The sequence below is a fragment of the Aphelocoma coerulescens genome, chromosome 4 (genome assembly GCF_041296385.1).
Source record: "Aphelocoma coerulescens isolate FSJ_1873_10779 chromosome 4, UR_Acoe_1.0, whole genome shotgun sequence".
Taxonomy (NCBI): domain Eukaryota; kingdom Metazoa; phylum Chordata; class Aves; order Passeriformes; family Corvidae; genus Aphelocoma; species Aphelocoma coerulescens.
The window spans coordinates 45,357,680-45,384,257 of NC_091017.1; the positions used below are offsets into that span (position 1 = coordinate 45,357,680).

General features: G+C 37.3%; 1 protein-coding gene and 1 long non-coding RNA gene across 36 annotated transcripts in view; one reads left to right on the plus strand and one right to left on the minus strand.

The window, feature by feature from the left end:
• The window catches only part of TENM3 (teneurin transmembrane protein 3), a 1,310,258-nt gene that overhangs the window by 778,802 nt on the left and 504,878 nt on the right, over positions 1-26,578 (plus strand). The window lies entirely within an intron of this gene.
• On the minus strand, positions 15,063-20,318 carry LOC138109049 (uncharacterized). Its single transcript, XR_011150233.1, has 3 exons — positions 20,106-20,318; positions 19,471-19,537; positions 15,063-16,176 (listed from the first exon to the last, which is right to left on the minus strand). It is a non-coding gene; the product is annotated as an uncharacterized lncRNA (long non-coding RNA).

Consider the following 26,578-nt stretch of genomic DNA (forward strand, 5'->3'; position numbering starts at 1 on the left):
TGTTTTGTGCTGATTAAAAAGTCTCAGACAATCCCTTTAGTGTTCTATCTCTAGTCCATGGATGCCTGAATGCACAATTCTCTTATACAAGTGAACAATGGTAAAGAGATTCAGTATTTTCTTTATTGATTTAACAAAGAGTGACACTGTTCAGTGGTTCATTAAATCTTTTAACACCAGAAAAAATAACTATTTTCTCTCTTAAGAGAATTGGTTCATGATTCCTGCCTATTGCCCTTAATCTTTGGCAACTCCAGGATCTGGTCACTGTATTTTCCTTTCAGTTGTTTTTAGCTTGGCTGTCTAATGAAATTAGATTCATCTGTATGCATTCTGCTCAAAGCAGAAGATGGTCCCATGCACTTAGCAGTGTTCACACATGGGAGTACTTTAGTGAGCTCAATGCACTGTAAACTTGCACTTTTCCTTATTAAAGGTAAGTTCCCCATGTGGGCAGTCCTGGTATCTGTTCTGCCTCTGGGAGCCTCCAAATCACTGAAAGTTTTCTCAAAGGTAGAACTGACTGATTTCTACAGAAGAAAGCTCATATATATCCTCTAAGTCTATATAAGCCTTTTGATTTGAGGATATTAAGAACTAATCCATTTTATTTATTTGGAAATTAAATGTTCTGAGAAAAGAAACAAAATGTAGAAAGTACTGCAGGGAGACTAAAATACTGTTTTAGGCATTTCACTAAATGTGAAAGTTTACTTGTTTAAAAAAGTTAACATTTCTTTAGGCCAGACAACACAAAGGCCTATTATTAGGTCAGTACAGACTGAATTTTTCGTCTTCCAAATTCATACTCATGTCAACTTTTCTGTCCACGCTGCATTAGACCCAATGTTATTGTCTGAGTAAAATCACCTTTTCTTCAGGTAAAATAGGAGTACTGGATCATCTTATAGGTGTAGTATAATTACTGGGAAATATATTGTGAAACATTTTCATCTTTGTTGGAAGAACAAAACTAATTAGATTTAGTTGGACTCTATAAATTAAATAATTAAAAATAACAAAGTGTTTAATAGTTTTCTAATTCTTGAAGGTTCACAGTGTTTCCCTGTAAAATATCAACCCATATTCATATCTTTATTTATTAATCACAGAAAGGTAGTTTAAAGGGACCTTAGTAAGTCATCTAGTCCATCCCAGTTGCCCGAAACAGAATCAGCCATATCCTTGTCATTCTTGATTGATGACTTCATAGTTGACTTCCAATACTTCCAATACTTCAGAATCTAGTCTGTTCCTAATCCTTTCCAATCAAACTGCTTTTTCCTTGATGCCGGAACAAAGTCTTTGTTACTGCAGTTTAACTGAATTATCTCTGCTTGTATTCACCATATTAACTGAAAAACAGAGTTTCTTTTCTCCTGTTTCCAACAGCTTCTTTTGTTTATTAAACCCTTCTTCAGTCCCTCTCCCTCTCTCTTTTTCTTTTTTTCTTTTTTTCGGTTAAACAATCCCAGTCTTTTCAGTCTTTTCTCACAGATTGTGTTTTCTAGATTGGTCTTTGTATTCCGAAATATTTCCAAATATATCCCTTTGCCTTTGTGTATGGCACTCAAATCTGAACACACAGTCTTGCTTGAGCCATCACTGATTCTGAAAAGAGCATAAGGAAAGTGCTTGCTATCTTGTCAGTTGTACTGTTGTTCATATATCCCAGGTCTCTCATTTGCCTTTTTTACGGTGTAAGGTTGTTGGCATATTCATTGCTAACTCATCACTTTCCACTTTAACCCTGAGATCTTTCTCTGAATAATTGCTACCTAATTAACTGATCTCCTTCCATACTGGTGCAGTTGGGTATATCTGCCTGTCTGTAATACCTTTCATCTGTCCCTATTGCAAAGTCATCTTTCTTTCCCAGACCACCCTTCAATCTATATGAGATATAACTGAATTTTAATCCCGCTCCCCAAGATATTTACAGTCTCACCAAGTTTCTGACATCTGCAAATTTAATAAATACACCTCATTTTTATTTTTGAAGTGTCAGATTTAGCATAGGGAGGGTGAAGCTAAATAGACCAAACTGTACGTTTCCCCTCCTTTTAAAAATAGCAATCCGTTTGCTCTTTTTCACTCCTTCAGCATCTCATCCATCCTCCATAATTTTTCAAAGACCTCTAAGCCCTCTGAGTCTATTTTAATCAGTTAAATCCCCTAAGATGAATTAAGTTTATCAGCATGGATGATCTGAGAATATCTATGTTATTTAAGCACTATGTAACCTTTCCTCTTCTTTTTACATAGTGAGATCTTATCCCTTTTTGATGGTATTAGTTGTGTCTGCTTGCAGTTGATCTTTTCATGAAGACTAATACAAAAGAGGTATTAAATTGTTTTTACTATATCACAAATCTATAGATTATCCTTTGTTGACCAGCAAATCAAAATTTTCCTTGGATTTGCTTTACATAAATGCAAATTCCTAATTTTTTTTTTCAGAATAGGGAGGGGTGTTAAAACTATATAGAAACACAGAAAAGGAGGAGATCTTCTGAGATACCAATTCCAGGCCACCACAGATGATGGTACCTTACAGTCATTTCGTGTAATCATCCCAGTGGTATCTGAATGTTATTAGATTACTTGCTCCCATTCTTCTTGTTGAAAGATTGTTCCAAGGCCTGATGTTGCTGATAGTCAGAACCTTCTTCTAAGTTTCAGTCAAGAATTTGCTCCAAAATTACATCATAATGGTGGCTCAAAACTGTCCTATTCATCCAAAATTTCCTCTTCTGAGACTGACAGATTATGACAACAGTTTTTGTTCTACTACCTGAGCAACCTTATCCCAGGACTTTTCTTTTAAAACACTCTTCTCTGAAGTATTAAAAGTGAATATTCACTAGCCATTGTGTGAAAAGTTTAACTTTTAACAGTAGATTAATTATTAATAAATGAAATATCATAGTTTTTTGAACTAACTTGATTATTTTCCATGTGGATTTCAGAAATACAAATCTCTTTTATAAAGCCTTTTGCGTGTCAAACTCTTAGCTGGCTTTCATTAGTGATAAGCTTCTTAAAATCATAGTGTAACACTAAATTTTAATCCAACTTTAAGAGCATGTTGGCCAAAAAGTACAATTACTTCTTACGTAGAATGTTCAAACCCAGTTTACTGACAGAGGAGTTCATACTCTGGAGTGACACTGAAGATCAGGTCAAGCACCAAAAAAGAGCCTATACTACTAACAGGGGACTTCACAATTGTATCAAGAGTTTCATACTTCACTAATTACTAGGCTTGGGCATCTGAGTAAAGAACAGAATGCTTTTACAAAAACATTTTAAAAATTAAACTTCAGTCATGAAAATAAGGTTCAAGCTGACATGCAGGATTTCATAGCAAAGAGATGTCTAAATGATACTATTATCTGCAGTAAAATTAAATTGGCCTGTGTTACCAGTTTGTTCACTGCTGGAGTGAAACAGCATCATTTGTTCTAATATTTTCTTTTAACCGCTAAGGAGTCATTTGCAAAATAGTATTCTTTCCCAGGACATGAGTTGCTAAAAATTGACGTGCAGGAACACATGAGCAGAGGAAAAAATAACAAGCCTCTCAAAGGATCTTTTTCCAAGATTTTGTGAGAACTGTACAATTAGACACATACTAAAAGTTCATTTACTTCCACATTCTCAGCTCTTTCTGCCCTGTGACTCTGCTGTGGGTTAGGAAGGTATCCCTGCAGCATCCTCCCCCTGCTCTGTTCAGGCACACTAGTCCGCAGTGGAGGGGCACAATACTGCCTTGAACTGGAGACAGATGCCTGCCATGGGGATAGCAAAGAGCTTCCAGGCTTTGCAAGAGGCCCTGGGGAGCTCTGGGAGATGCTTTCAGTGACATTTTTTCCTGTTCCAGAGCTGGCAAATTATATTACCTTCTGAGGAGGGAGGACCAAAGACAGGCTTTTGCTTTTCTGTTTAGGCAGCAGAAAAGCAAAAGAAATGAAATTGCAGCTGACTCTTAAGATTACACAGAAACCTTCTTTACTGTATTTGAGGTGATTTTATCTACAAGTAGAATGAAAAATCTAGCTGAAATAATTCCAGATGAAAGCAAAATTAATAAATTCATTTGAAAATCTAGAGACTCTCCCTACTTTTCATTCTTTAAATCAGATCATCTAAAGTTTTATTCCGTTTCAGCTAAGTGCATGTGTACCAATAAAACTTCAAGTGATAATTTGTAAAAACCATTTGCTATAAAAGAAATACTATGCATGAAAGAACAATATTTATAAAACTCTAGTAACTCAGCCAAGTGAAAACAGATGAACAATACAAAAAGTAAGGAATTTTTCTAAATATGCACGAAATTATGGATTTGGGTTTTTTTTATTTTTTACTCTTGCTGGATGGAAATTTAGAACTACCCAAATACTGACCCAAAGTTTCTAGGATAACAAAAAAGCATTTCTCCCCTCAGTCATGTGTTCTTAAAAATATTCCAGCTGAATAAGATAATACTGCTTTTTTGACAGAAAACAAACAAAAAAACAAGCTTGTGTGCTTTGTCGTATTTTGAATTTCCAAAAGAAGTTTTCTTTGACACAACAAAATTTTAAAAATGTACAAAATTAGTTGTTCAAAACCATGTCAAGCATAAACATTTTAAGTCCTTACAATTCATTTATATAAGGTAGGACCTAATCAGGATTTTTAAGATCTAGCAATCTTTTGGGGTTTTTTTCCTGAGATTTTGAGGAAGTGGTTGTGTCATGTAAACAGTTACAGAGAAGGACAAAGGTTAGAAGCTTGACTGCAATATGGTTCTCACCTTAGACTGTACTGACAAAAAATCAAATGTGACAACTAATGGTAATATTGATAACAAATGTGCTACCTCCAGTTCTCTCTATCCAGTAACACTAGTTGCAAATTACTGTTTAAAATTTCTCTTAGTGTGAAAGTGTTTTGTTTTTAAAGCTGCTGTTTTAACAAGGTGCCCTCTAATTTTTAATTATTTGGTTTTTTTCATTAGTTAAATTGATTAAAAAATATTTCTCAATTTTGAATACTAGTCTAACAAGCTGAATAGAAATATAAAGGGTATTTTTCAATTAATAAATCATTAATATTTATTATTTATACATTTTTCATTTGCTCTTTATTATGATGCCCAAAATATTTTGCAAGAAACTTTAAACCCTTTAAAAATTACTATCAGTTTATGTTTGCAGAAATACAGATCTAAGCAAGTATTTTGAGGGAGTGTTTACTTAAGTTGGAAGTTCTGCGTTTAATTATAAGAAAATGTGGGCCTTTCATCCTTTGTTTCTCACTTATAAACATTCAGTCATCAAATATTTCATGTGATAAATACAAGGGGAAGTGGGTTGGTAAAACATTTAAGACTGACCTGTGCAGGTTACCTGGAGAAGGTGATGATTGTACATTTGGTCAGGTATTTCTGATACAATCTTTTCCTTAGAAGCAATGTGATCCAGAATAAAATGGATTAAGCTAAATAAGATACTTTTTTCTCAGCCGCAAGCCTTTTAAAGCTGTTCTTAAACTCAGAAACCTTTTTCTGTATTTTTCTAAAAGTTCCTCTGTACTTCTACCGGTTGCAGGCATCAAGATGGTTAAAGCGCCCCTTGAGGGACTTTCCCCAGTGTCTGTGAGTGTGAGGCTTCTTCCAGGTGTTTGAAGAAGATCTCATCTACTTTCTTTTTCTGATCAGGGGGTCTATAGCAGATGCCAACTACAAAAGCAGACTGTGTTGGTCTGCGCACTAATCTTTCCCTATTGTCTCTCTTCTGACTCCTGACCCATCCCAAGGCAGAACTCCATGCATTCCAGCTATTCTCCATCCCAGGGAAGACAACCCTTCCTCACTGCCTTCCTACACTGCCCTTCTTACAATGCCCTTCCTAAGAACTCCCCACTGTTGCACTCCAGTCATGTGAACCTTCCCACCATATCTTCATGACCCCAGCAAGGTCATAGCCCGGTGGCTGCACGCTGACTTCTGATTCTGGTTTGTTTCCCATGCTGCACACATCAGTGTACAAGCATTGCAGGGGAATGTTATCCACACCAAGTGTTCCAATTGCCCAGAAAAAGTTTGAGAGGTTTCCCCATAAGACTGTTGTGCAGGCATTTCGTTTCTCTACGCATTGTCCATTGCTGGTTCAGACAGGTGTAAAAACTTCCCTGGAAGGAGGCAAATATCCTTCATTTCTACTACTGACAAGGCTATCTGTCCTCACCTTTCTTTCTTCCAAGATGCATATTTGAGAGAGAACATTCAAATTCATCCTGAGAATCTCCATCTGAAGGCTCTGTCTTTTTCTATTTAGGCAAAAATTACACTGAGGCACAGATCTTTCTCACCACAGTTGAAGTCTGCTAAATTGTGCTATATTAAAATTCAGAAAATATGTGAAAGTAAAACTCCCTCTGAGTGGGTATGTCCAAACTGAAAATTCACAGTACACCACTAACAATTTTCCAAATGAGGATATTGTGTCATTAATGTATGTCAAGAGCTTGTACAACACCAGGAGGAGGGTCACTTCCACAGCTGTTGCCCAGCACATGCTGCTCAAATGTGGAAACTCCCAAAAGTTGCAGGAGAGCATTCTCCTGGCACGAGCACACCACCCTGACCCTCTTTTTTTCTCCTTTCATTGAATTCAAGTATCCCACTGCTGTTATCCTTTACAGTCCAAAACCAATTATGCTTTGGTTCAAAATTCTGAAATCTTGCTCCACACAAGCTACGCTGGACATGGGTTCTAAATTAGCTAGCAAAAAGTAATGGCTTGAACTAGGAAGGCTATATTGGGGGTTTTTTTGTTTTGTTTTGGTTTTTTTTTTTTTGCTTTGATTGTAATTGAAAAAGGATCTAAACAACATTAATTTCTCTTGTATGGTGGCAAGGCATTGCTGAGGGGAACACATCTAGTTTCGTATTTGGTATGGAAGAGAAATGCGGTCAGTTAGAGATTAGTCAGCAAAAGACCAAGGCCCAAGCATGGCAGAACATGAGCTGCAGGGGTAGGTGTGGCCTTAGAGCACAGAAGACCCAAGTATTTACTTTTGATAAGGCTTCTTCATCTTTCATTATTAGTAGTAATTGCTAAACCCATTTTTCAAGCTTTGTGTTAAATACTTGTGTTAAATACCTCTGTTATTCTGCTCTGGCAATTCAGGTTAAGTGATAAGTGTTTCATGAAAATTTTAGCCTTTTATATTTGAGTTTATTATTTCTTGGTTTTAATATTGTTAATACAAGAACTGAAAGCATCAGTAAAAAGGATCTGCTTCCTGTAACCCCAAAAGAGAGCTATTACCTGAAGCAATGTCCTTGGACAACTTCTGAATTAAAAAAAAAACAAAAAACAAAAAAAAAAAACCCAACAAAAACAACAAAAACCACTAAAACACAAACCATCAGCATGAAAACTTTAGTTGAAACAACATCTGTTTTCAAGGACTTCCTCAGTCATGCTGTTTCCCTTGCAAGGTAAGCTGGTGTATTCTGACTCCCCAGGTTGTGGTACTGCAACATTAGGAAAACCCTTCGTGGTGGGCATCTGTTCAGTTGTAGTTCATACACAGGAAATATATTCTAAACTCCAGAAATGAACTCATCGAGTAATTATTCCCTTAAAATTTGACAGGGAAGAAATTAATTCAATATAGTTGTCACTAACTTTTTTTGTTACTGTAACTTCTTCCCGGAGATTCTTGACACGAGATGTGTAATATTTATATTGAAAAATAAGAAGTCTTTACTCTTTGGAAAATAGTGAAGAAGATATTTTTGTTCAGAGTTACTGCAAGGAGCTTAAAGTAGTATGTTTTTTGAACTGTAATGATTAGCATCGTTTCCTCAGCAAGTGTAAAGTACTTATGATTGAACCTAAGCACAATATATTATTAATGATTAAGTACAGGATTTAAAAATTCTAGGTAAATTGTGGTGCTTTTAAAATGCTGAGGGTATAAACATAATGGGCGGGGGGAAATTTTTCTGCAAAATATAGAATTAAAATGCAGTCCTATTGCCTGCTACAATATGCTGCAGGACTTCCCTATAGCATTTCCTTTCGATGGTTATTGCTTTAGGCTCACCCTTCCAATGAAGATCTGAAAACAGTGAGCTTTCAAATAAAAAGAAAAATTAATTCCTTGCTTTTAATTGGTAAACTTATGTCAACACAACATGAAGAGGAATTAGTAAGTAGTCCAAAATGCTCTATGATACACACATTTTCCATTTACATATTTTTCATAGCTGGTGTCTTTTTTTAATTTAGGAATATATACAGCAGATTATTTAACCCCACCAAGGTTCATATATTGTACATGCCAGTTTCACAAACTGAGTTTCACAGGTTTAAAATTAACATATGTTCTACACAGTGTGTTGTAACACATACATTCTACTGTGACAATCCATTTGCAACCTTTATGTCAAAAAATACAAGGTAAACCATATTAGCATTCATATTGTAGTAATTTAATTATTTTAAATTCTTGTTTAATTCACCAAGACACTCCTGCTCTGCTGTATTGCAGGGCCTTTTTTGCTTTGTTTTTTGGTTTCATATTTGACATTCCTCTCAGGAACTGGCTAATGCTGAATGTGTTTTTCAGTGATAGAGAGATTGCTCCCTTGAGCCAGCACAAATGAAATCTGAAAACTGAAAGTACATGGAACCATCCAAAAGTACTTTTGACTAGTCAGCATGCTGAGTACTCTTCTAGTACCTTACTGCACATTCTCTTACAGTCTGCTGCAATAAAGTGGGCTTGAATGGCTTATGTTCAGTCTGTAGTTTTGCTGCTGCCTATCAGTAGCAGTGCATGAAGTTCTATATTATGTCATGTTGTCGGCATAATGTAACATGACACATCCTAATGTTAAAGACATGCAGTAGTAGCAAGCTGCTGCAATACAGACTGGGAAACCGCCTACATGGATATAACCTGACAGGTGCAAGCTTACTTTGCCCAGCCTTAAACTGATGGGACATGAGCCAGCTATAATCAGGAAACCACAGAAATGTGTTAGTATGGAGATTTCAGCAGCAGTTCTGCATATCACAACCAGCTTTTGTCCGTCACGACTGGAGTGAGACAAATCAAACTTAGCTCTGTAAATATGTTGCTGTCATTACTGTGCTACATGTAGCTATTTTCATTATTGGGATAAAGTCCACATTTTTTGTTCATGTGTGTCTATTTTCTTATTCCTTGGTTTAAATAAGATTCCTGATGAAAATAATACCCACAACTTCATATTGGTTTCACTGCAAGTTTGTATTTCAAAGTCTTTGAAGCCTTGTAAATTACTTTCTGTAGAATGAATGCAAACAGTGAACTTTTTTCTGACATCATCATGTTAGCTTCCTTTTTACATCATCTCTCGCACAGTAAGGAATCAAAAAAATTGACTAAGATGCCAAGTGGAATCCTTCATAAATACCTTCCAAAATATTCACAGTAAGAAATACAGTTTGCAAAGTTACAGTATGAATAAAATTGTAACCACTTTTCTGTGCATGTTTTGTTTCTTCTATTTTTTACATGTCAGTCTACATCGGGAACATAAACAAGAGAATTTGAAAATATTTATATAGAATTCCTTGCAAAAAGCTGTGCAGGCTAACACATTACCTTCTCATAGGAAAGATTAGTGAATATGACTTTTTAAAATTCCATTTTGTTCATCTGTAGGATTCAGTCATGGAATTTTCCTTACAGTAAAATACCATGTTAGCAATTCTTGCTGCCTGTTTGTTATTTTTAATTCCTCTCACTTCCTTCTCTGCCAGCTATTTCAAAGAGGAGATCAAAACCAACACATCCCTGTGACCCTAATACTTTCTGCTCTACCTCTCCTTCATTCTGCCACCTATATCAAAATCTCTCTTTTATTCTTAAAGACACCCCTTGCCCCAGTAATTTCATGTACTCTTGCCATCTAACATTTCTCAGACGCAGATGAAGCTTTTTCTCTCTCTTCAGTTTGTCTTTCTTTTCCACACATTATAATAATAGTCTCAGCAAAAGCAGAGTGAAAACTCAGCAACTTTAGTCAGGGTCTTCTATCTCACACAATGTCCTTTTGACTCTTTTTGCACTCTTACCTTTTGTCAGTGCCTTACTCAATGGTCTATTCTTTGCCCGTCTTTCACAGGAGCCAAAGACTGTACCTTTCCCCCTTCTCATTAGTTGCCCCAATCTGGTTTAGTAACAGAGATCCACAAACCTTACTCTTCCATTCAGCTTTGGCTAGTTGTGCTTTTTTCTGCCCTATTTCTCTATCACCCTGAAATTTCCAAAAGACCAACTCCTCTTTTTTGTTCCAGTGATTAATTTTTTGCCTCCAAAAATGTAAACATCAATCTAATATACTTCCCACTCACTCAGGTTTATAATCTGGCTCTCAGACATAATTCTGCCCTCACTTTGAGTTGAGAGTCCTGAACAGATTCCAGTCTTTCAGGGACAAGGTCTTCTATTATCAGAGAGATGATAAATGAGCAAGAGTTACACATTACCAACTGGCAGGTGATAAACCCATCAAAAATATAGCAAACAAGATTTGCTAAGGCAGCTCTTTCCGGTCCCCAGATGTTGTGAGTTCCTCACTCAGTGGTAGTTCGTCACCCTTGCTGGTTGCAGGGATATTGTCTCCAAGAGTGACAGGTTCCTGCAAAAAACTCAGTCAATCCCTTATTCCTCATTTTAGCCACAGGCTGCAAGCTGACTAAAAATGGTCCCTATATTTTTTTCCTCCTTCTCCTTATGCAAGAAATTCCAGTTTCTGATACTCTTCCACTCATTTCACAGAAAATCTAGAAGCTAATTTTTGGTACCAAGTTTGCTGGCATATAAATAAATTAATTGGGTTAAAGTTAATTGAATTTAAGTGTCGCAAAGAGCAAGCCTAGATAAGAGAACTATACTCGCAGTGGCTCTCTTTGCAGAACTGGAGATTGTGCAACCAAACTCTGCAGAAAATTCTTTGTAGAATTTAGGTTGCCGATAGAGGCCAGCTGGATTTAGCTGAATCTTTGAAAGAGTATATAGCTTACTTTAATGTAGAAAGTCTTTAATCCTGAATACACATTTTGAACCTGCTCAGCTGTTCTAGAATAACTTGTTAAATAAAGGTTTGTTTTCCGTTCCTAGTGTGCTTTTGCATACGTATAGGTATATATTCTGATATACCTATATTGTAGGTAATCAAGTCAGTTGTAATAAAATGCTAATTATGTTGGGACACAGCTGTACTGTATGTATATACACAGATAATTGAATTTATATTTCATCTATGGGAAATTCTCAGTGCAAAAAAGTATCTTAGACTGAACACATTAATTAGAAGGAAAATAAAGATCCATTCATTCCAACTGTGGCTAGAGAGACAATTTTGCAAAGTTCTAAACATCCTTTTAAAAACAGAGCACTCCTTATCATGTTGCATAGATTCCCCGTAATCGTGCTCTCATTTACAGGCCTGACATGACTGATTTCACCAGAAAAGTCGTCCATTATTGGATGACAGGAGATAAACACATCAATAGGTGTAACAAACAAATAAGAACTATTTGAAGAGTAATGTTATCCTATTTCTGTCAGGAAGGATGAGAAAATGACCAAGAGTTTATCATATTTCCAATGATGACTGTTTGGAAGTAGATTTTTAAAATTCTCCTTTTAAGGTCAACTCTTTAATCTGGAGATGCAGCAGTGAATTTGACTTTTTAAAAATGGTAGGTTTTATCAAGAATGTGGTAAAATATTTTACCAAGTTATCTCCTTCACACCAGCGGCATGAAACTAGAAGACTGGAAATTCTTTTCCCCTCTCACTTCCAATAATATGTCAGTATTTGCAGTCACAAATAGATGGTGGCTTTGCTCCTCTTGCCCCTCCACTGCAAGACAATGGATATATATGTATATGTATATAACCATATATGTAGCATGCAGGTACTTCAGACAAGCAATTTACTCTGTCTTCTTTTTTTATTGTGTTTTATTTTCTGTTCCAAACATTTTTGTCTATATACTATGGGAGGTGATCAGTTTAAATGTACAAGATAATATTAAAAAAAAGTAAAAATAAAGTTTCAGAAATAACAGCTAATAAAGATGTGGATAATTTTTAACAGTTTTTTTCTTACATTCAGTTTTAAATAGTCTGATAACTTTTTATCCAGATAGTTTAAAAAAAAATATTTCATTACTTATTTAACATTTCCCCAGAGATTTCTCTGTAAGTAAAATGGGCTCAACACCCTCCACCCCACCTCCATCCCAACTCCCCTTTCCCCAAAGACCAAAGCAAGTCTTCTTTACCACCAATTATATTGTGCTTCTCACAGGACAATTTTCTCACTCTATACGTGGGATTCACACATCTTGCCTTTTCTTAATGATGAGCCTATCAATGTTTTGTTGTGAAGTCATTATTGTCCTGATGCCTATTTTTGACCACATTCTCATGTTCCTCATATTTTGGCTTTAAATGACAAATATTCATCACTCTATTTGTAGCCTACCTGTAGTTCTCTTCAAACTGCAGATTGAGTGTTGTCATGGTATTCTCTGATACTCAAGCCATCTTTGTAGGCAGGGTACATAACTGATTTGTGTTAAGCTTAAGAACACTGCTTTAGAAATTCTATCTCCTACCTTTTCAGAATTTTCATCATTTTTTTTGTTAATCCTTGAGTCTCACTGTCTCTTTCTGTTTGTATAGACTTTAGTGTCCTCTGGGGGGGGGGGGGGGGGAGGAGTATGGACATGAAGTTATATTTATCTAAAATTATATCTAGGGGCCCTTCTAAGATCTGCCAGCTGAGACAGGAGTAACCAAAAAAAAAATCTATGTAAAAACTTGATACAGAACATGACTTCTAGGATCTCTGTAATCAAAGTTTTATTCATATAATCTCACATGTTTCTTACAGAAACAAATCAGGAATCTCTACTGTAGAGATATGAGTTAAAGTGCATTACGTTTGAGGAATTGGTAGTAAGAGATACAAACGTGTTAGTGGTTCAGGTGGTTATTTCAGTGAAAGCTATGTTTGATTTGTGCTGGGAGGTGCTGACTGTTGTTGTTGTAGATATTGCCCCTATAATCTGTCTCTTTCTCATGCTCTTTCTCTTCCCTTCCCTCTTTTTCCCACTTCCTTCTGTCTCTCTCCCTACCTCACATTTACTGTTAAATAAAATCCATTCTATTGGCTTCAGTGTATGGTCTCATTTGCACATTAATTCAGGCAGAGGCTTCTCCCTAAAATCATAATAATCAGATCTTAACACTAGCTTGATACATTCTGTATGAATTTGACTGTAATAAATTTGTAATTACCAAAGCCTTCACATGTTCACAAGAAACATATTTTAGAAATGTAAGGCAGGGTTGCTTAAGAAAAATGTGCAATTTATGGTAAAGGGCCTGTTTTTGATGCCTCCACTCTACTTCTTTAGAAGTAGTACTTCTGTTCTGAAATGCCATGAAGCTGAAGATTTTCACTACTTGATATATAGCTGGAATGCAGTTACCTTACAAAACCAAGATAGCAAGTTACAAAGCAGCAAATACTGGAAGAGATTGGATTAGTAAATCATCTTGTTCCAATAAAAACTTATTTCTCATTGGCTTTCAGAAGACAGTAGATTATCCCTTTATAACACTTACATACTGTACATGTACATATCTGTTTATATAGTATCCATAAAGTTATAGACAGTGTTTCATATATATATATAGCATTATATAGAGAGAGTGTGTATTATTATTATATGTAATACTACAAAGAAAAAAAGGTATAGCTGTGAGGGACAGGGCTGATTGAATTCTGAAGCTATATGTCTTATACAGAAAGATAATGTTTATGCATAAATTAAACATTATCAAAGCTGTACTTTTGGTGTTCTTCATGGTAACTGTAATATGGATGAAATAATACAGTTAGAGAAGTTACAAAAAAAGAAAGGAACAATTTCCTGCAAAATAGGAATCTTTCTTTCAAGTTACTTGTGTAGGAGAGGTCTGGACAGCAACATAAAGTGTTTAATGACGTGCTTGAACACCAAAAGCTTTAAAGAGTAATTGGGCTCTATGCAAACTTTATAAGATCCTTTTGCCTCTGTGTCTCCAATCTTTCTATTGTCCTTACATCACAGTGATCATGGCTTTACTCCAGTCTCTGTTATATTGTACGCCACAAGGACTTCAGATGATTCCTTATGCACTTGAAGTTTCAAACAGTATTTCATTTTATGGACAGATAGAAAAGTGGGGGGAAATATAAACAAACACATGTAAATGTCATTGTTACATTTGTTCAGTTTGTTCTCTTTATCTATTTAACAAGTAGAATACATATAAAAGTAGATTTGAGTCTTATTTCCTAAATAATATCTTATAAAGTATTTCAGGAAAAAAGCCTAATTTTTTCCCACCAGGAATAACTATTGACTGATTTCCCTATCTCTATATGCAGTTCTTTCCAGGAAGGCAGGAGGTTTTCAAGATGGATACAGCTTCTTCTTTTTTCCTGCTAATATTTAGAAGGCACAGATACACACATATACCTGTAACACCTTTTTGCAAAAGAAAAAAAAAGGTCAAATTTTAAAAGGGACATAGTTAGCCTTAAATTCTCTTACTGTCTGGATAATGTGTGACAAGAGGACACAGTGCCTATCCATTCCATAATAAAAGTGAAGAGGTGAAAATAACTCTGCACCCAATCATGTCAGTTACCTGAAGATGAATAAGCTGGGAGACTGAGAACCCCTTCCAGCAGCACCATTCAATTTAGAGCAGTGGAAGGTTTCATTGAAACTATAACAGGTTTTAGAAAGACTACAGAAGTGTGACTTTGTTGACATTCTTTTATATTCAGTGAGGAATATTCATGTCTGAAGTTATGCATCACTGATTACTGTGTGAACGGGGTTATCTGTCTCACAGATACTCACAGAAGCCAGGCAGTAATCCCAAGGAAATGCCATTGTTTTTATTTAATTAACAATTTTTATTATGTCTTCTAACTGCCTTGTAACCAACTTTGTCCCCATACGGACTTTCTGCCTTCTCAAAGAAAAATAATTTTGCATTATTTATATATATGAGTGAAGCCCCTGCCCCCAAAGTCCTTTGTATGAATGGATTTTTATACTCACATGCCCAGATTTATCCCACAGCTTCTGGATTTTGGCCAGAAATATTCTCCATTCACGGAGGTGGCAAAGATACTTTTTAATAGTATATGTCACAGATTTGGCATCATTTCACTTTTAGAATTCTGCAATTTCCAGTATAAAGCTTGTGATCCAAGTACACATGCATTCAGTGACACAAAGGCAAAGCACACTGTATCCAGATCTTGTGAACCCCACAGACTGTAAATTAAATAATTTAATATTTGAATTTTAGACTGGGCAATATTTTCTTTGGTTAGGACAGCAGTTTTCTGATTAATGTTTTTAATTTTAAGCAATGTCTAATACATACAATAATAAAAGTGACAGTTCAGCTTATAATGAGTTAAGGATGGTTCTGAGAATACACAAGAGGTTTTTAAGAGACTTCCAAAGTTTATTTTTACAGAACAGAAGCCCACAAATTAATGCAAATACATTTTTTTCATATTTTACTATGTATCTCTAGTTTTAATAATCTCAACATTGCATTATGAATAGTGCTTGCACTTTCAAGGCTGTATTCCAGTTAAAATAGTAAAATAACATTAAAAGAGTAAAGTAACATCTGCAATCAGCTGCAGTGAGAACTAGAAGGAAAGACATACAGAATTGTTAATGATACAGTTTCATGGATGTTAATAACAAAAATACATATACTAGAAGAATGTAAGTGTCCTATATATACACACCACTGTTTTTTATAACTCACACAACTTTGATGGATGTCAACAGTGCTGCTCTTCATACACAGAATCCAAAGGTCTCATTAGGACCTGGTTTACACCTTTCTCTATTGACCCACTTTTTCTGAGGAGGAGCAGCAGCCAGGATCCTTCTCACTCTTTTGTGTTGGCCTTAACTGATGTGGAGGATCTCTGTTCTGTAAGGTGAAGCATGGCATTGTCCTTCAGTTTTCATCCCAGCATGTGTGTCTGTCCAATGCCAAGTGGGTGAAACTAATCTCCTGCAGTACAAATAAGTTTCTTAAAAACAGTTGTCCAATAAAATTGTTCTGTTTAGTACTGTTAGGTTTACAAAATCATCTTCTCAGGTGTTAGTCCTTTTCATCAGAGTTCACAGATAATGTCAGGAAACAATAGCCTGTGTCAGTGCAGGTTGTACCTTGTGCAAGTAAATGTATTTAATGCGGGGTAGAGGGTGGCCTTAATCCTCATGAAGAGGTGAACACAAATAGGTACCCACTGTGTTTTTTCTATTTTCTCTGGCTGACCTCCACTGATGTAGCTGAGCTTTCCTCTTGTGATATTTGCCAGGTTATATAAAAAGAGATTTTTTGTTTTGGCCTCCTGGCTGAAATGATGAAACATAAAGCCTGTTTTCAGGCTGTAGAAGCCTGATGGATGCAGAGCAGCTGGTGGGCTGCAACCAGGCTCTGAAAGGAAGTCTGAGAGATGTAATTGGTGCTATGGTTAAAAGTGAAAGATGAATACATTTTTCTATTTTTCTGCTTTAGACAGATGTATAGAAATCTGCACAATGTAAATTTGCTGATTCAAATACTTTTGAGAAGTTATAGAGACATGATTTAGTGGAGTGGAACATTAAAAATAGGTATTTTCTGGTAAATAAAACTGCCATCTAACATACAAACGGAGCAATATGTTAAAAGAACTGTAATATTTTTGCTTTTTAAATACCTGGTATCTGAGCTAGCCTGTGCTGCAAATAACTGAGGTATGCAGATCTTGCCAGGAAGAAAAAAAAAAAGCAAGTTACTAGGAAAGAAATGGGAATGGAGAGTGAAACATTTGATATGAAGAGGACAGAAAGTGGAAGCCTGTGATGCAGCAATGAGTGATGAAAGAAAATGAGGAAAAGCCACAAAATAAAGAAGGGAAGTGCTGTCACCAACAAGCCCAGCACAAAACCCAAGAAAAGGCAGCATTTAAATAGCCTAGATACAAATAACACATTGCTGTCTGTTGGTTTCTCTAGCAAGATAAAAACAGTTTTCCTATGAGGCTGATTTCATAGAGAAAGGAAAGTAACAGTATATTATGAGGGAATGCTCTAAAAATGAAAAGTTCAGATAGCTTTAAGAGCAACAAAATTATTTATGAAGCAAGTGGGGCAGAGCTAAGATTTCTTTTTCTGGGGGGTAAAAGTTGGCAAACAAAAACTTCGAAAAATATTACGTAGGGAATAATGTCTCATGCAAGAAATAAGGATAAAATGATATAATTTTATCTCAGATTTGTTACTTCAGAATATTTAAGTCCAACAGGCAGGTTAGAAATATAGAATTCTTGATTAAGAATTCCTCTTGAAAAATTTAATCCAGGAGGCAAACTCAAAATGCATACATCTTTCATTCAGTGAAGTAATTCCATGGCTTGCACACCAGTTTCCTACAGAAAATTGAATTTTGATTGATTTGTATTAAGGTTTTATTAGTCTATAATGTCCCATTTTCACTGGACATACAGAAAGAGTTTCTAGGAACAACTTTATAAATGGGACTGAACCTTAAAGCATGACAATGGGTTAACCCATGGGTTAACCCCTAATTTCCTGTAATTTGTTTAGTCATTTTAGTAGGATTAAACTCACCATAAACAAAATAGGAGATTAAAAAAAAGGAGGGAGTGAGGACATACTTTGAGCACATTTATATCGTTCCTGTTTAATTAATAGAAAAAATCAGACTGCATGCTGACTAGAGCTTAAACCGTGTCTGTCCTGCGCATATTGTGTTTAAAGCAAATATTTCACTTAGAATTCTTACTTTTAGTTTAAAAAAGAAACTCTAATATATTGCATTCCTGGCTTTCTAACTTCATAAGTGTCATGTAGCTGAAATAATACAGTAACTGTTAGACATGTATTTTAGAAATTATCTGAAGTATGGTTTCTACATTCTTTATACAATGCAGGAAATTAAAATCAAAATAAGGTAAATTCTATGAATATGTAGAAAATTATCCTTATATTTCCTGTACATATCCTTAAACTGACTTTACTAGTAATGTTGTTGGAGTGAATGCTTATATTCATATTGCATAGTTCTCTTTTTTATTTAGGGATTTTTTTTTTTTTTTCCTATAACGCTGATATATAACACTGGGCAGTTATAGCACTGACTGGAACTCGTTTGAAATATTATTTAAACTTGCTTTGAATGATGGACCAGGACACAAACGGTGCTCAGAGGTGGGTGTAGTACGACTAACGCGTTGCTGGAAAAGGGAGCATCTTGTTTTCCCTCCGAGCCAGAGCCGCGCCGCGCGCCCTCGGGGCTTTGGCGCCGGGTGCCGCAGGCGGGGCAGCGGCGGGGCCCCAGGGGAACCTCGGCGGGGCCGCAGGGGAACCTCGGCGGGGCCCCAGGGGAACCTCGGCGGGGCCCCCGGGGAACCTCGGCGGGGCCCCAGTGGAACCTCGGCGGGGCCCCAGGGGAACCTCGGCCGGCCCCCGGGGAACCTCGGCGGGGCCCCAGGGGAACCTCGGCGGGGCCCAAGGGAACCTCGGCGGGGCCCAGGGGAACCTCGGCGGGGCCCCAGGGGAACCTCGGCGGGGCCCCAGGGGAACCTCGGCGGGGCCCAAGGGAACCTCGGCGGGGCCCAGGGGAACCTCGGCCGGCCCCAGGGGAACCTCGGCCGGCCCCGGGACTGCGGGCTGCCCTGAGGCTCCTCTCCAGCTCCCTGTCCGGCACGGCCCCGCGTGGCACAGCTGCCCCGCAGCCGCACCTCGGGAAAGAAAATGGGAGACTCCGGCCTGTCCACTCGCCCGTGGCATGGCTCCGGACATCCCTCTGGCTGTTAAAATCCAGATGTTTTCCCAGAAAGCAAGGGGAGGACGGCGGCACCCACGCCTGGGATCCCATCGGTGGCCCAGCAGCTGGATCCCTCCGACGGCCCCCGCAGCCACATATCGCTCCTGACCTGGCCCCGAGCCCTGCGTCCGAAGCCCCTTGTGGGTGTTATTGTCTCCTGGAGTGTGTCTGACTCCTTGCATTGTTCTGAAATCATAGGTGCTTGCTCGCACTTTCAAACACCAGGTTACCTTTCCCTATCCAAAATTCACATAATCGTTGGGCTTTTGTAGACAGGATTGCACAAATTCCTGTAAAAACTTTGTACTCTGGCAACTACATTACTCAGTCGCACATTTCTCCTCAAAGTTACTGCGAGAGCAGAAGAGACAACTGCAGGGAATATTTCCTCAATTTTTGCAGTAGAGAGCTTGGCATGTTAAGTTAACTAATGAGAGGAGACTTGCTCTGCTACAGGAGGGTACCAACCAGAGAGTCTGAAATGCTCCTTTCAGGTGTAGGTTCCTCTCAGCAGTCCACCATACCATACGAGGCACTGCAGAGACACACGGCAATCAGGTAAGGGATTTTATGTCTTGAAATGTCTCAGAAGACTGAACTGAGGACAATCCTCAAAGCCCTTTGAGCATTTCTGGAGGAAGTGTTTCTAGGTATGCAAAAATATATAATACAAAGTAGTGCTAAAAATAAACATGTTTTATCAAAAGAATCATAATAATGATGTGGGTGTGTATGAATTGCAGCCAGTTTAAACCCAGGCAAACAGATTGAACTTTTATTGTGAATACAGAACATATTTTCATTTATATTCTTTGATTGAAATTATTATTACTTTGCCTATAATTGCCATAATTTATCACACAGTTTAAATTTGCCAGTAATATGGTACTATTTGTCTACAGTTCCACTCTAATTGCACATAATTAATTATTCACTTTGCTCAATTGCTAATTGCCTTTTAACGTACACTTAAATATAAGCATAAAAATACCACTTCAAAGAGAATAGGAACATAATTTGTTAAACTTTTTGTATCTGTTATGATTGTGGCTTCATAGAGTGAGGGACTGGTAAAAGTGTTAGAACAGTAGATCATGACTTACCTAATTATGAGGGCCTTGTTGGACGGAGAGGTGAATGCTGTCTGCAAGGGTGAGGAAAAAGGCTGAGGTGCTTAGTGCATTCTTTGCCTGAGTCTTTAACAGAAAGACCAGGTAATCAGTTCCCTAAGCTGATCAGGGAACAGGGACAGGGAGCAGAATAGACCCCTTGCAAGGCAGGAGGAAGTGGCTAGTGACCTGCTGTGTCACTTAGACACTTGCAAGTCTGTGGGGCCAGATGGGATTCACCTGAGGGTACTTACAGAGCTAGTGGAAGAGCTCGCCAAAACACTTTCCTTCATTTGTCATTACTCCTGGTTAACTGGGGAGGTCCCAGCTGACCAGAGGTTAGCCAGTGTAATGCCCACCTACAAGAAGGGTTGTAAGGGGGACCCAGGGAATTTCAAGCCTGTCTGTCTGACTCCAGTGCCAGGAAAGGCTACGGAACAGAGAAGAGTGAAATCACATGGCGTGTACAGGGCATCCAGGGGATCTGTCAAGGCTAGCCAGCATGAGTTTAGGAAAGGCAGATCCTGTTTGACCAACTTGATCTCCGTTTATGACCAGGTGGCCCACTTATTGGATGAGGGAAAGACTATGGATGTTACCTACCTGGACTTCAGTAAAGCCTTTGATACTGTCTCCCACAGCATTCTCCTGGAGAAGCTGGCAGTCCACAATTTGGACAGCTGCATAGCTCACTGGGTTAGAAACTGTCTAGATGCCCAGGCCCAAAGACTGGTAGTGAATGGAGTTGCATCCAGCTGGAGGCTGGTCACTAGTGGTGTTTCCCAGAGCTCATTTTTGGAGCCAGGCCTGTTTAATATCTTTATCCATGTTCTGAATGAGGGGATTGAATGCACCCTCAGCAAGTTCACAGACAACACTAGGTTGGGTGGAAATGTTGATCTGCTAGAGAGCAGGAAGGTTCTGCAGAGGGATCTGGAAAGACTGGATTGATGGGCCAAGGTTAATTGTATAAGGTTCAGTAAGGGGAAGTGCCAGGTCTTACACTTGGGTCACAACAACCTTCTGCAGTGCTGCACACTGAAGGAAGAGTGGCTGGAAAGTGTACAGTGGAAAAGGATCTGAGGATGCTGGTCAATAGCTAGCTGAACATGAGCCAGTGTGTGCCCAGGTGGCCATGAAGGCCAATGGCAACCTGGCCTTTATCAAAAATAGTGTGGCCAGCAGGACCAGGGCAGTGGTTTTCCCCCTGTACTCAGTACTGGTGGCTGCACCTTGAGTGCTGTGTCCAGTTCTGGGCCCCTCACTACAAGAAAGACATTGAGGTGTGGGAGTGTATCCAGAAAAGGACAATGGAGCTGGTGAAGGGTCTGGAGCACAAGCCTTATGTGGAGTGCCTGAAGGACCTGGGGTTGTTTAGCCTGAAGAAGAGGCTCAGGAAGGCTCACATTACTAATTTTTACAATTACCTGAAAGGCGGGTGATGTAAGGTGGGGTTCACCCAGGCAATCAGTGACAGGACAAGAGAAAATGACCTCAGTCTGTGCCAGGGGAGGTTCAGATTGAAATCAGGAAGAATTTCTTCACTGAAATGGTGGTTAAACATTGAAATGGGCTGCCAAGGGAGGTGGTAGAGTCAATATCCCTGGAGATGTTCAAGAAACAGCTGGGGGTGGCACTAAATTCTAGGGTTTACTGGTGTTCAGTCAAAGGTTGGACTTGATGATCCTAGAGGTCTTTTACAACCTTAATGCATCTTTGATTCTATACATTCCGATGCTTGGTTTCTATACAATTGAGTGTAGTTCAGAGCTACATAACCAGGTGAATTATAGTGTAGGAGGTGACAGTTTATCAGAGGAATAAATAAAAAATCTGGTTTAAAATATCAATAATCTTATTCTAACGTCTCTGCAAATACAGTCTTTATTGTCCTGAGGCTGAAGAGGGAAGGCCCCAACTTTGGCACACCACCACTTGATAATAAAAGACTGGTTTATGGCACTGTCAGAGTCTTGGTTTTGCCCTTTCTGGTGAAAGGATCTTGTATGACTGTAGAGAAAGCAAAACACTTAATACTTCCTCAGTGCATCAGCAAGTAGAAATAAGAGCGTATGATATAGCTCAAAATTACACCTTTAAATGCAATTTATAACACCATGCTTAGAAAGAACCTAGTAATAGCCTAAGCAGAAGAAAATCTTAGCATAATAGTAGAAAACATTTTCCTGAGTTCAGCTGTCTCTAGAACTGAGAAGTATCTCACAATCAAGTAGTTATTAAAACCCAACATATATCGGTTAGTCCTGGTGCATATTTATGTGCATATAAATATATGTATATATGTATATGTGTGTGTGTGTACATTTCTAGACCAGCATTTGGGAATAAATTTGAGAGTCTACCAGATCTAGAATTAGTATGCTGCACATCAGTAATTAGTTTGCGTTACTAGGATGTCTCAGATATTAATAAGGGCTGTTGCAAGAGAGCTAGTTGACAAATTTGGGGGGATTAATTAGCTTAAAAATACAATATACGTGTAGATGTATTTTGTCATGATTATTTTGACAACCATACTAACTGGAGAAAAGAGTTTAATGGACTTAAAAATGGACATGAACAAACTGTACCTCAAAGATGGTTGCAGCTCACTTAGGATTCAGAATGCCATCCCATTTTCATTCTCAGTATGAATTGAGTTTGTATTGTACAGTACATAAATGATTTTCCTAGACTTTTTAAAAGGCAATATGTATTAATATTTTAAACTGAAGTAATTGCTTCTTGTTCAGCAATGGGTTTCATTTATGAGTGTTTATCCCTAGCAAATGGAAAGTATGGTTAATCTAAGTTAAAAATGGATTCTTTAAATAGCTCTAATTGCGTTCTGTTTATATTTGTATGTTTTAGACTCTTAAGATTTAATCAGTAGCAGTTCTAACAAACCATAATGTTTATTAGCTGGTTTTAAATTATTCCTATGGATGATAGTTCAATGAGAAAATAAATGATGATTTGCCTACTATAATGCATGGTAAATAAAAGATGGACCTGCACAGAAAAGAGAAATTATGTATTATATCACTTGATTCTTATATTAGAAATACAGACAGAATGGAAGAAAACTTGAACAGGAAAGGGAACAGCTTCTATATCTAATTTCACTTATGCAGATTCTTTGTAATTTTGCATGTTTGGTTGAATCAAAACTTTGGAGTGTTACTGCTCTTTTAACTTTATTTTGCATCAATCATAACAATTTGCTGCTAGATATTGGCACTTTTGTAGATGCTATTAACTTTATGCTCCCAAATCATACTTTATATGAGGATCAGGTACAAAATTATTTCTGAAGCCTCTATTTTATCTTGCCTAAACAGCATGCAAGTAAGGAGATGAATTACTAGATAACGAGAAAGTTTTTTTTCAGTGAAGTGTTCATATCAATAGAAGGACAGTGCAAAGTATATAATAAAGTGATAATCTGAAATCCTTTAATTACAGCTGTCTAGATAATGCATAGAGAAAAACTGAAAACTCTCTTAGGTCTAATATTATATTATATTTAATGAGATGACTTTTAAAAAAATAAACCATCAAAATATTTTACATTAAATACTTTGAAATGCAGTACTAAAATATATTAAATGTTGAAAGGTAGAAGAAAGTATCAGTTCTTTTAACTAAAAAGTAATGAATCCAAAATGAAAATGTGTCTGGATTGTCTTGGTGTTATATATCTCTAGGCATTCAGGGTAGAGTTCTGTTCATGGTAACCAAAACCTGGTTATTTAAAGACATGGAGCCAAATTCCTTGGTTGGATTTGCAATGTTCTTGTGATTTCTGGAAACAGGTTAGAAAGAGGCTATTTCAGAACACGTTTGCCTGGAAGTACTCCAAAAGGTTGGTCTGTTCAGGATTATCAAAATACCCTGCCAAGAAATGCCTGACGTACTGTGTGTGATCCCAGGAAGTTGGGGCTGAGTGGGCAGGGTGTGTCAGCTCCAGATTATCTGAATTCTTCCATAAGGGGAGTTGTCAGCAGTCAGCAGAGTTGTATTTGCCTTTTTTGTTTAATATGATTTTATTAATATAGCTGAATTCCATCAATCCAAAAATGGGCAGTGGTATGATATATTTGATTAATATTTCCAACTGATTTTCTGTGGACATAAAGTCTTGCAGTCACATAATGCATTTGTGGATTCCTCTCCTCTTCCACCTCCTCAATAACTTTAAAACACAAATGCTTCAACTAAATTTGACAGGGGCTAGACGTCTCAAAAATACTTACGTTCTTACAAGCTCCAGGAAAAAAAGAACACATATAACCTCTGAGTGCCCTGTTAGACAGAAAATAGGCAACAGGAGATTAGTCCTGATTGGACACTGGAGAATCCATTTAGGGGGAAAAAAGCATTACAAACCTCGTAACTGCAAGAAAACGTTCAAAGTTTTCACCATCTTAAACAGCTAAATCAACAAGTCACAATCACATGAGAAACTGATTTTTTTTCTGGTACATTAGAGTTAGTGTGTTATGAATATTTAGAGGAAAAGAATACCTCTGAATTGGTTAAAAATGTAATGTTTAATTCTAATCTTTTTCCTGGTGATATTGAAAGCATTCTTTAAAATATGGATTTTTTACAATCTATAGACCTACTCTGTTTCTGTTGCATTTACAGTGTACTCAGTCATTAAATGGAATATCACTTTTCTCCTTGCTAAGCTTATTTGATTGGAAAAAAAAAAACCAAGGTTTAATAAAATCTAACTTTGAATTAGTTGATTAAAGCCAAGTCTCTTAAAATATGTGATTTCCCTCTGTGGTTCAGGTAATCTTTTCTTATCTGATCTAGCATTGTTCAGAGCCTTATGGAGATTTCCAAGTTACCAGTAGAATATAAAATTAATTTCCACAAATCTATTTTACTTTTATTTCTCCTTATAAAATGGTAATGTTCTGTTTGTAAAGAAAGGGTTTGCCTTTGTGTATATGAATATTCTTGGGCTTCTTACTGGAAGTTCACCATGGCAGTGAATTCTCTGCTCTTAATAGAAGTCCTGCCAGAATGTTAAATAATATAGTTTTAGATATTTAGGTCTTACTTCTCAATCACAGAAAAGATTAATAAAAGGCAGTATTACAAAAACAATTAGATTGTGTCCTCTTCTACTGTAGGGAGAGATTTTTACTTACAACGAAGAGGAGAATTCAGTCAGGATTCCCTCACTAAGATTACAGTGGTTGTAGGGTTGGAAGAGCTCAGCTTTGCTCCTGTAAATAAATATTCATGGCAGATTAGGACATTATATATGCTTCTTAAATTTAGCTTTGAATCAAGTTGCCAGATATGTTTGAATAAAGTTGCCAACACCTCCCAAATGTGAAAGCCTCAACCTTGTTCAAACACAATTTTAGAAATTTATTCCTCCTTTACATGTCAGATTTTTTTCCATTATAGTAAAAGGAAAAATTTTCCAACTTTAAAGACGTGCATGGAATGGCAAAGGTTTGGCCCTCAGAAAACAGCACCTCCTGGTCAGGGAGACTCTGGCCAATAAATTGCTGCAGGCTAACCCCGTCATCTGGAAAAAGTAATTCTGTACAACTGCCCTATTAGTGTCCAATACTGGAAGCAGAACTTTGGGCTAGATCAAGTGTTGGTCTAAAACATTGCACCTGATTTTATATTGTGTTTCATGGCAGTATCTTAAAGTCTGTTGCTTTCCATTTTGCTTTCTGAATAAGTCTAATGACATTCCAAATCTCATTGCAGAAGATGAAATCAGGAATCTAAACCTACTGGGAATGCCTGGGACAACAGTTGTCCATTATTTGAGGCATAGTCTTTCTCACTCTGTTCATGGTGGAACTGTTATACATTGTATAAATAGTAAGTATCATGATAAATAGGGAAGAATGATTGCCTCAATGGGTGTGGTACTCAGTTGAGGTGTTCGCTCTTATTTAAGGAGAGAGAGAGGACTTTAAGTCCTTGCCATATGGTTTTCCGTCAATCATTGTCCTCTTTTATGGTTTTGACAATCAATTCCATTGTCTAGAAATTTTCTATTTGGCATCAGGTCAGATTTACTGGCATAGGTGTTTTTTCCCAACACAAGCAAGGTGCAGTTTTCAAAGACTTAGAGGAAGACTAAAAATCACTTTGGATCTATTCTTATTTATTCAGAAAAATAAATTACAAAGGATTGATTAAGATTAAAAGTGTTAACTCTGGGAAAACATGTATGGGGAGGAGGAAACTTCTTGAATCTTCTGAAAATGTTGTGGGGTGTCACTGCACATAAGTTGTGGGAGGCATCATGTAGTGGCCTCATGAAAAAAGGAGAGCTGGCAAAGAATTTACAGCAGCCATGTATACCATTTAGCTGAATTTCTGTAAAGATCCTAAATATGTAAAGCAAACAGTACAACATTTTTCTGTCTCTATGTACTTACATTTAATACATGCAGAATCTTATCTAGACAGAGACTTTT